This window comes from Procambarus clarkii, chromosome 24, assembly GCF_040958095.1.
Source record: "Procambarus clarkii isolate CNS0578487 chromosome 24, FALCON_Pclarkii_2.0, whole genome shotgun sequence".
In the NCBI taxonomy this organism is placed as follows: Eukaryota; Metazoa; Arthropoda; class Malacostraca; order Decapoda; family Cambaridae; genus Procambarus; species Procambarus clarkii.
The window spans coordinates 8,155,080-8,165,119 of NC_091173.1; positions in this window are offsets into that span (position 1 = coordinate 8,155,080).

The following is a 10,040-nucleotide window of genomic DNA, read 5'->3' on the forward strand; positions in this document are numbered from 1 at the left end:
TATATATATATATATGTCGTACCTAGTAGCCAGAACGCACTTCTCAGCCTACTATGCAAGGCCAGATTTGCCTAATAAGCCAACTTTTCATGAATTAATCGTTTTTCGACGACCTAACCTACCTAACCTAACCTAACCTAACTTTTTCGGCTACCTAACCAAACCTAACCTATAAAGATAGGTTAGGTTAGGTTAGGTAGGGTTGGTTAGGTTCGGTCATATATCTACGTTAATTTTAACTCCAATAAAAAAAAATTTACCTCATACATAATAAATTGGGTAGCTTTATCATTTCATAAGAAAAAAATTAGAGAAAACATATTAATTCAGGAAAACCAGGCTTATTAGGCAAATCGGGCCTTGCATAGTAGTCCAAAATGTGCGTTCTGGCTACTAGGTACGACATATATATATATATATATATATATATATATATATATATATATATATATATATATATATATATATATATATATATATATATATATATATATATGTGAGAAAGCTGCATGAACGCGCAAGCCATATATCACTAAAAACTCTTTGACCCGGCCAGGATTCTCCGTCCAGGATCACCCCTAAACGTACACAGTACCGTGACCACCGCACCAATGATCGTCTAGACGATCATTGGTGCGGTGGTCACTGTACTGTGTACGTTTAGGGGTGATCCTGGACGGCATAGGTTCGAATCCTGGCCTGATCAAAGAGTTCTTAGTGATATATATATATATATATATATATATATATATATATATATATATATATATATATATATATATATATATATATATATATATATATATTTGGCTGTTGATTGCTGGTGTTGACTTCTTGATGTGTAGTGCCTCGCAAACGTCAAGCCGCCTGCTATCGCTGTATCTATCGATGATTTCTGTGTTGTTTACTAGGATTTCTCTGGCGATGGTTTGGTTGTGGGAAGAGATTATATGTTCCTTAATGGAGCCCTGTTGCTTATGCATCGTTAAACGCCTAGAAAGAGATGTTGTTGTCTTGCCTATATACTGTTTTTTTTGGAGCTTACAGTCCCCAAGTGGGCATTTGAAGGCATAGACGACGTTAGTCTCTTTTAAAGCGTTCTGTTTTGTGTCTGGAGAGTTTCTCATGAGTAGGCTGGCCGTTTTTCTGGTTTTATAGTAAATCGTCAGTTGTATCCTCTGATTTTTGTCTGTAGGGATAACGTTTCTATTAACAATATCTTTCAGGACCCTTTCCTCCGTTTTATGAGCTGTGGAAAAGAAGTTCCTGTAAAATAGTCTAATAGGGGGTATAGGTGTTGTGTTAGTTGTCTCTTCAGAGGTTGCATGGCTTTTCACTTTCCTTCTTATGATGTCTTCGATGAAACCATTGGAGAAGCCGTTATTGACTAGGACCTGCCTTACCCTACAGAGTTCTTCATATATATATATATATATATATATATATATATATATATATATATATATATATATATATATATATATATATATATATATATATATATAGATAGATTTTGGTAGCAGTCTTTCCTGTAGACATATATTATTAAATATGACCGAAAAAGTAAGATTAATAATTCTAACACGAATTTTCTCAATGTTTCTTCTATTCCTTTTCACTGTTGATGGTAACTGAAAAATCAATTCTCCAAAATTCATTTTTATTTCTAGTCTGACGCGACACTTGAACGCGTTTCGTAAAACTTATTACATTTTCAAAGACTTTAGTTTACACACACACAACTATAACTGAACAGAGTTTAAAACAGCTTCGATTTTTTATACCTGCATTTGGGTGAGGTGATATGTTAAAACGGTTTTGGAAGAGGTGAAAACAAATTTTCAACACAAGACAGAACACGAAACAATGGGTATAATATTTTGTAAGTTAAAGGGAAGAATGGAAGTAACTGCAAAGGGCCTATTGGCCCATATTTCTTGATGCTTCTATATTGGTGCGGAGTCTTGAAGTGGGTAGAATATAGTTGTGCATTAATTGGCTGTTGATTGCTGGTGTCAACTTCTTAATGTGTAGTGCCTCGCAGATATCTAGCCGCCTGCTATCGCTGTATCTATCGATGATTTCCGTAAATCATCGATATATATATATATATATATATATATATATATATATATATATATATATATATATATATATATATATATATATATATATATATATTTATATAGGGAGGTACCACCACTGGTGCAATTATAGGGACCCACAGCCTCAGAGAAGGGAACACAGAGCATTCAGGAAAAACTTGCCATTTAACTCTGAATACGAAAGAGTGTTCGCTTCTCCTACCACCACCTTTTTTTTTTTTTTATTATGGTGTACACTTTATTATGCAAGGTTATACAGTTACATATCTGATTTTATACAAAAAATGAACATTAAGAGGACACAAGAAAAAGTTCGCTTCCTAGAGGCTGTAGATTTCCTCGAACTCCTCCGACGCCGGGCAGGAACCGAGGATGCAGCGGGCATTCCTCCTCTGGATCGCGACACTGAGGCGCTGAAAGAGAAAACTTGCCGCTCTAGGGGTCTCTTGTGGTCTCAATGAGCTTGGAACCAAGATCCTTAAGAAACCTTTTGGCACTCTCACCCCATGGGCCTAGGGTCTCAGACCCATATGTGTGTGTATATATATATATATATATATATATATATATATATATATATATATATATATATATATATATATATATATATATATATATATATATATATATTTAAAGGCATACTCGGGTATCTTTTCCTCTCCATCATTCCATCCTTCTCTCCTCTTCTCCATTATTAACCCCATCTTTTCAATAGCCCCCTCGTCCCCATTCCTTTGGTTCCTCCCTTTGTCCTTCCCCCCCCCCCCCCACTGTCCCCTCCCTCATTCCATCCTTTCCCCCTCTCTCAGAAAATTTACTATATAGCACTGAAGGAACAGAATGGGTCTCAGAAAATATTTGCTTTTGTATTCTTATTAACACGTTTAGGTACATCTGTATTTGTGCAGCTGCCCTAGACTATATGAAGGGTAAACAAAAAAGTGTGAAAAAACTAGCTTCATGATGCTAAAAATCCCCTTCACACAGGATGGTTAGTCATACACAGGCAAGTGATCAGTAGTTTATTTTTATTAATACATGAGGTACATCTGTGTTACGGCCCTATTGGGTCGCAACTGGGTTCTTTCTCTGATGTTAATAGAGTTTGGGTATCCGGCCCCAAGCTAGTAGTGGCTTTCAAGAGGTGTGTTCCGTAACGCAAGTAAATTAAAGGGGAAGGGATAAAACTGCACAAAATTAAATATATATTCACCACCACCAATAAATATATAAACCGTCACAAGTGGGGTTGCTATTACTACACTTATTTACAATAACTACTTCTTCGAAGACACGGGATGCTCCACGGTGCTCAACGATGCTTAGCCCTTGATCTTCTTTGTGGCCGTACGATGAATCCTTCGATTCTCTCGAGTCTACCCTGGCCACAGGCCAGCCAAATCACAGTTCCACTGGGGGCACCGTCGTGGAGGCCTTCAACCACAAATCCAGCCTGTAGCTGGCAGGTTCCAATCAGTTCCGCTGGTTAGGCCACTCCACGACCGATACTAGGGTTGCGAGCCCTAGGCAGGAGCCTCCTGTGATTCCACAGATCACTCTCCTCACCACAACACCCCAGTGGCTAGTCTTCTCCAACAGTCAGCCCCGGGTACGACAATCCCTGGTTCTGCCACCTCACAGGCAGGCTAACACAACAGTGTTCATCCGGGGGGTGACTCACAGCTTCAGCAGCAAATGCGTGGAGGTTCTACGGCTGCCTTGGGTAGACTGACCATCGTCCAATCCAGCAGTCCCAGGTCGACTCTGTAATCAGACATGTCATCAGTAATAGGGACACTCTAGGGCACCTCACTTACAGGCTTAGACGCAAACGCCCACCTATCCACTCCATAGATGGCGTTGCTGTCTAAGCGTCACCTCACCAGAGGTCAGCAGCGGCTATGTTATGAGCTGATCAGGACGGGAAACCAGCCCCTGTGGCTGGTATATCCTGTCCTCACTAGATGGCGTCATCCATTTGGAGGGGGTTTCGGGAGCTGACCCACAGATGGCGCGGTCGTCACTGCTCCGTGCTCGGACGCTGGGCTCGGGTCCGTAACAATCTGCATTAGTGCAGCTACCCTAGACTATATGAAGTGGAGTACAGTGTGTCAAAAAAACTAACTAGGTGATGCTAAAAAATCCCCATCACACAGGATGGTTAGTCATACAGAGGCATGTGATAGGCAGTCTGCACTGGCAGACTCCAGAAGCATTTTGAGGATATCATCAACACAAGATTAAATAAGGTAGCAGTGGTAATACAAGTCCCCATCTCGCAGGATGGTTAGTCATACAGGGCCATACGTTTAGTAGCCTGCACTGGCAAATTTTGGGAACACTGTGAGGATATCTTCAAGAATACGAGAATGAATAAAGTAATTGCAAAGCTCCAGGTACCTCATGCCAACTGGTCTGAAAGGTCTAATAACTGGGCATTCGGTGATGTAGTGCGGGAGATCGTGCCGTAGTTCCTGCTCACAGAGTTTGCAACTGGAGTGCTCAGGATTGGGAGACCCGTCACCTGCAGCCACCTGCCACAGGTAACGGTAACCCAACCTGATCCTTGCAACCACTGTGTCGCACAGTCTAGTGGACGTTTTGTGCTGTCCATAGATGTAGGTTTCAGATCTGAACAAATCATAGCTTTTTATATTAGTACTTTCAGGTCGTTGGGAGTCAGTAAGTTCTTTCCTATCAGATCTGAATGTTTGGACCAATACAGTTTTGACAGCAGAGATGGGGATGCCTAGATCTAATTCAACTTCAAACTTGTTACACGCTAATTTGGCTGCAATGTCTGTCTCATTATGATGGGTTATATTTATGTGTGAAGGTATCCATACAAAGGAGATTCGAGACCCTTTACTCTGTGCAGCAATTAGGTCATTTATAATTGGGAGTATGAGGTTCTTGCTGTCGATCTTCCAAGAGAAGTTTTCGATTACTTGAAGAGCAGACTTTGAATCACAAAACATTATTCCTCCTCCAATGTTTTTTAATGTACTGGTAGCTAGTTGTAATGCTGCTAGTTCTGTTTGTGTGGAGGTCAGCCAGTTGTTTAACCTGACACTGACAGTCTTTGTGTAAATATTATTTCTATAAAACCTACATGCCGCTGCAGTCCGTCCAGTAGAGGATCCGTCGGTGTAGACACAGTGCTCGTGAGATCTTAAATTCTCGATGGAGGAGGCAATTGTTTCAAGTGTGACAGCTTTGAGAAGAGCAATATTCTCATTATCTTTCTTGGTGACAGGTGTGTATGATACTTGAATGGTGGGGTACAGATAAAGAGGAATATCAGAGACAGGTAGATTGCACTTAAAAGGAATGTTAAGTTTAATGAGATTGTAAGCATTTTTGCTCAGCCATTTATCATAAAAGGAGTGAATTGGTATGTCGGCATCAGTCAAAAGGGTGTTAACAGCACTAAATAATTTGTCTCTGAGCAATGCAGGAGATGTAGGATCTCTCATGACTTTAAGGCAAAAGGTAGTGTTAACTTGCATTATTCTCTCTAGTATGGTTGGAAGCTTCAGTTCTTCCCGCATGTTGATGATTCTTGTGCATCTTGGGGCACCAAGAATTATCCTCATGGCTTCATTCTGTACTACTTCAAGTTTGTCCAACACAGAGGAGGGGAAATTAATTAAGTGCAGAGCATTATAATCAACGAGAGATCTAACGAACATCATATAGAATAGTCTAGCATATTTAATATTGATACCAATATTCTTACCAGTAAGTGTTCAAGATGGCTAGTATATTATTATTATCACTAAAACTCCAGGGTAATCACGCCAAATATATCACACATAACTTGTTGAAAGTCGCATACGGGTATATAAAGGCAATACGTCTTAAATATTTAACATAGGGCTACCTCGATCAGCCTATGTCCGTCCTGTACCCCAGACCATATCACCTGCAAAGTTGGGTGAGACTAGCCGCAAACGTCTGGCCTCCTACTTTAGATTGACAGACAGGCAGGCAGGCAGGCTAACATAAAGAATCTCTCTTACAATATAAATTGAATCAACCTGTAAAGTTATATAAATAAATTTATATTTATTCAGGTTAAAGTACATACATACAAGATGAGTTACAAACAGACTGTTGGATTTCTAGATAGAGCTAGTACACAATGCCTAAAACCATTAATACGCACAGCGTTTCGGGCAAAATATGTATCAGTGTGTTCAAAACAGTTTTACTCGGCTGTGTTGAAATATAATATCAATTTGTATGGACTGTTAATGTTAAATAACATTGTATAAAGATGATCGTTTAAACCGAGGTTGGTAACAACGGCTTTGGTAGTGGGGTGCGTGGGGGGGGGGGGTAGGAAGCGCCCCGGTAACGTCCCAGTGGAAACTCTCATTAACTGCCTAACCCCCACAAGAAGCCAGTTTGTTTTGAAGCTTATCACAGCTGATTGAAAAAAAATGACAGTCTTGTGGAGGAGTGGGTTATGGGTGCCATGGAAGGGGGGTAAGGGAGGGGAAGGAATATGCTGGTGGTAGAAGAGAAGGCGGGATAGGAGAAAGGAAAAGGCCAGGGAAGTGCAGATAGATGGAGCAGGTTTGGTTGGAGCATGGTTAAGGGTAGAGAAGGGGTGAGAGTGAAGGTAGGGAGAAACAGTGGGGGTAGGAAAGGGGTGAGAATGAAGGTAGTAAGACGCAGAGGGGTAGGGAAGAGCAAGAACGAGGAAGGAAATAAATTAAAGGGAAGCGAACTATCAGGGGGAAAGTGTCAAGCCATTGTGACTATATAGCACTGGGAAGGGAGTCAGGATAAGGATTTGGGATGGGACGGGGAGAAGGAATGGTGCCCAACCACTTGGATGGTCGAGGATTGAACGCCGACCTGCATAAAGCCAGACCGTCGCTCTACCGTCCAGCCCAAGGGAATAAATTAAAGGTGAAACTGAAGCTGAAGCCAACACAAAGCACCCAGATCTGATTACCTAACCTCCGAGTACTATATCTGTGTCTATCTATCTATCTTTTTCTACGCTTCTTGTCATTTTATGTCTCTACGTCTCTATCTTTTTATGTCTCTCTGTCTCACTATCTTCATTCTGTCTTTCTCTCTCTCATTATCTTCTTTCTGTCTTTCTGTCTCTATCTTTTAATCTATATTTCTCTCTGTGTGCGTTTCTCTAACTTTCTCTGTGTATGTCTTTCGCAATCTTCCTCCGGGTTTCTGCCAGTCTGCCTTTCTTTCTGGCTTTATCTTTCTCTCTATGTCGTCCTTCATACCAACCTGCATGTCTGCCTACCTATCTATCTATCTATCCGCTTACCAACATGCTTGCATTTATATCTACCCATATTAGCTTACCTACCTTCCGGCGTCCCTACCTACCAACAAACGAAGCTACCTACCTACCTTAACTAACCCAGCTGCCTTACCGATCTCATTGGCTGACTGCCAACCTAACCTACCTACCTACCAGCCGACCTGACTTCCCTACCTACCTAGCAAGGGCCGGAGGTAGGTAGCCAGGGAGGGGGAAATTAGCAGGTAATCCAATCTGGCAAGGTGAATATGCTCTGATGACCCGCTGCTCGCTAAATATATCACTACGCATATTTTGCAAGGTTCAGAGAATATATTTGTTGATTTAGCGAATACATTACAATAAATATTATTTATTTGGCGTATCATACGATAAATATTGCTTATGTTGATACATTATACGAATACATTATAATAAATTTGTTGATTTGGAGAATACATCAGAAAACGACCTCTAAATAATCTCCAGATTTCAACTCCTAGCCATAGGCCTGAATTTATTTACTGAATTCTATTTACTACAAATACATTAAACGTCATGAAAGTGATTGGCATTGGTTGTTTGTCTCACCTCGTGATCACAGGAACGACGAGTGTGTGTATCTTTCTCTTTATGTATTCACCTAATTGTACTCGCCTAATTGTGTTTCGGGGTGTCAGCTTCGTATCTTTGGTCTCTGCTCTCAACTGTCAGTTAGGTTCCAGAACCTTTTGGGCTCCAGCATATCTTCATCTGACACTGTGTATGGAGTCTGCCTCCGCCTGATCACTATCTAGATCATTCCATATGTTTATTACTCTGATACTGGCTCATTTGGGTACTCATATTCCACTTGTGTCCATTTGTGCAAGCACCACTCGTGCTGAATATTTTGCATTTATCTACCCTATCAATTCCCCAGATAATTTTGTATGTGGTTCTCATGCCTTCTATAACTTTTCTCCCTTCTGCCTATCGACGTGAGGTTTAATTCCTTTAGCCTCGTAAGTCATACCTCTCAGTTCATACTCAACGTGGAGCCGAATACTGCAACATTAGTCTGACATATGTGATATACAAGGTTCTGAATGATTTCTTAAATCAATTTTTAAAGGCAGTTCGTATGTTGACCAACCTAGCATATGCTGCAGATGACTTCCATTTGATTTCGGCTTCAAGAAACAGGTTCGGTGTGATATTCACCCCCAAATCTTTTTCTCTACTTCATTCCTGTAGGATTTCATCCCCGACACGGTACTTTGAGACCAGAAGACATGGCAGGATGTGCAGAATACCCCCGTTGAAAAGCAGAGGTGCAACAGGTACTCTGAGAGAGAACTCTATCAACATCAGAGGCCCGAGACTGTTCAACACGCTTCCACTACACATAAGGGGCATAACTGGCAAACCCCTCACAGTGTTCAAGAGAGAACTGGATAAGCACCTCCAAAGGATACCTGATCAACCAGGCTGTGACTCATACGTCAGGCTGCGAGCAGCCGCGTCTAACAACCTGGTTGATCAGTCCAGCAACCAGGAGGCCTGGTCGACGACCGGGCCGCGGGGACACTAAGCCCCGGAAGCACCTCAAGGTAGCCTCAAGGTAGGTAGCCAGCCTCCTGTTCTCTACGCCTAGTTTCATTATTTGTTCATTTTCTTGAGTTGAATTGAAGTTTACATTAGCCTGACCATTCATTCAGTTTGTCCAGGTCATCTTGTAGTCTTTTACAATGATCATCTGTCTTAATCCTCCTTGTACTTTTGGCATCATCAGGAAACACTAAAAGAAATGTGTCTATTCCCACTGGAAGATCATTCACGTATATGAGAAACAGCATAGGTACAGGTCTTAGTATTGAACCCAGTGGGACTCCACTGGTGACATCTCTCCTCTCGGAGATCTCACCTCTCACAGTAACTCGCTGTCTTCTGTTGCTTAGGTACTCAGCAATCCACTGGAGCACCTTCCTTACCACTCTTGCCTGTGTGTGTGCGTGTGAGTACTGTATCTACAGGGAGTGAGTCTTAGCCCCCATCCATTATACTTGTTGCTTTGGATGGTGAGGATGGTTGTGAATAGTTGTGTAAAATGTTGGAAGTTGTGGATGGTTGTGTAAAGTGTTGGAAGTTGTGGATGGTTGTGTAAAGTGTTGGAAGTTGTGGATGGTTGTGTAAAGGGCCGTGTGTTGCATATTGTCGCAAAACAAGCCAGTAGAAAACGAGGGACAAAATAAAAACTCGAGATATAAAATACTCGACATGCAAATTTGTCATCATAAGGCTCATTTTGGAGACCAATTGTGTGCCTTTGTTGTGATGGAGGGTTGGGAGGGATCCAGTCCCTCCCTGGAGGAGTCTGGAGGGTCCATTCCCTCCCTGGAGGAGTCTGGAGGGTCCAGTCCCTCCCTGGAGGAGTCTGGAGGGTCCATTCCCTCCCTGGAGGAGTCAGGAGGGGTCCAGTCCCTCCCTGGAGGAGTCAGGAGGGTCCAGTCCCTCCCTGGAGGAGTCAGGAGGGTCCAGTCCCTCCCTGGAGGAGTCAGGAGGGGTCTAGTCCCTCCCTGAAATGAACTGAACTGGAGGACCTCCTTTCCTCTCTGATGGGGTCGCGAGACCCCTCTTCCCTGTAAGGAGGCGTCGTGGGGTCAACCGGTGGG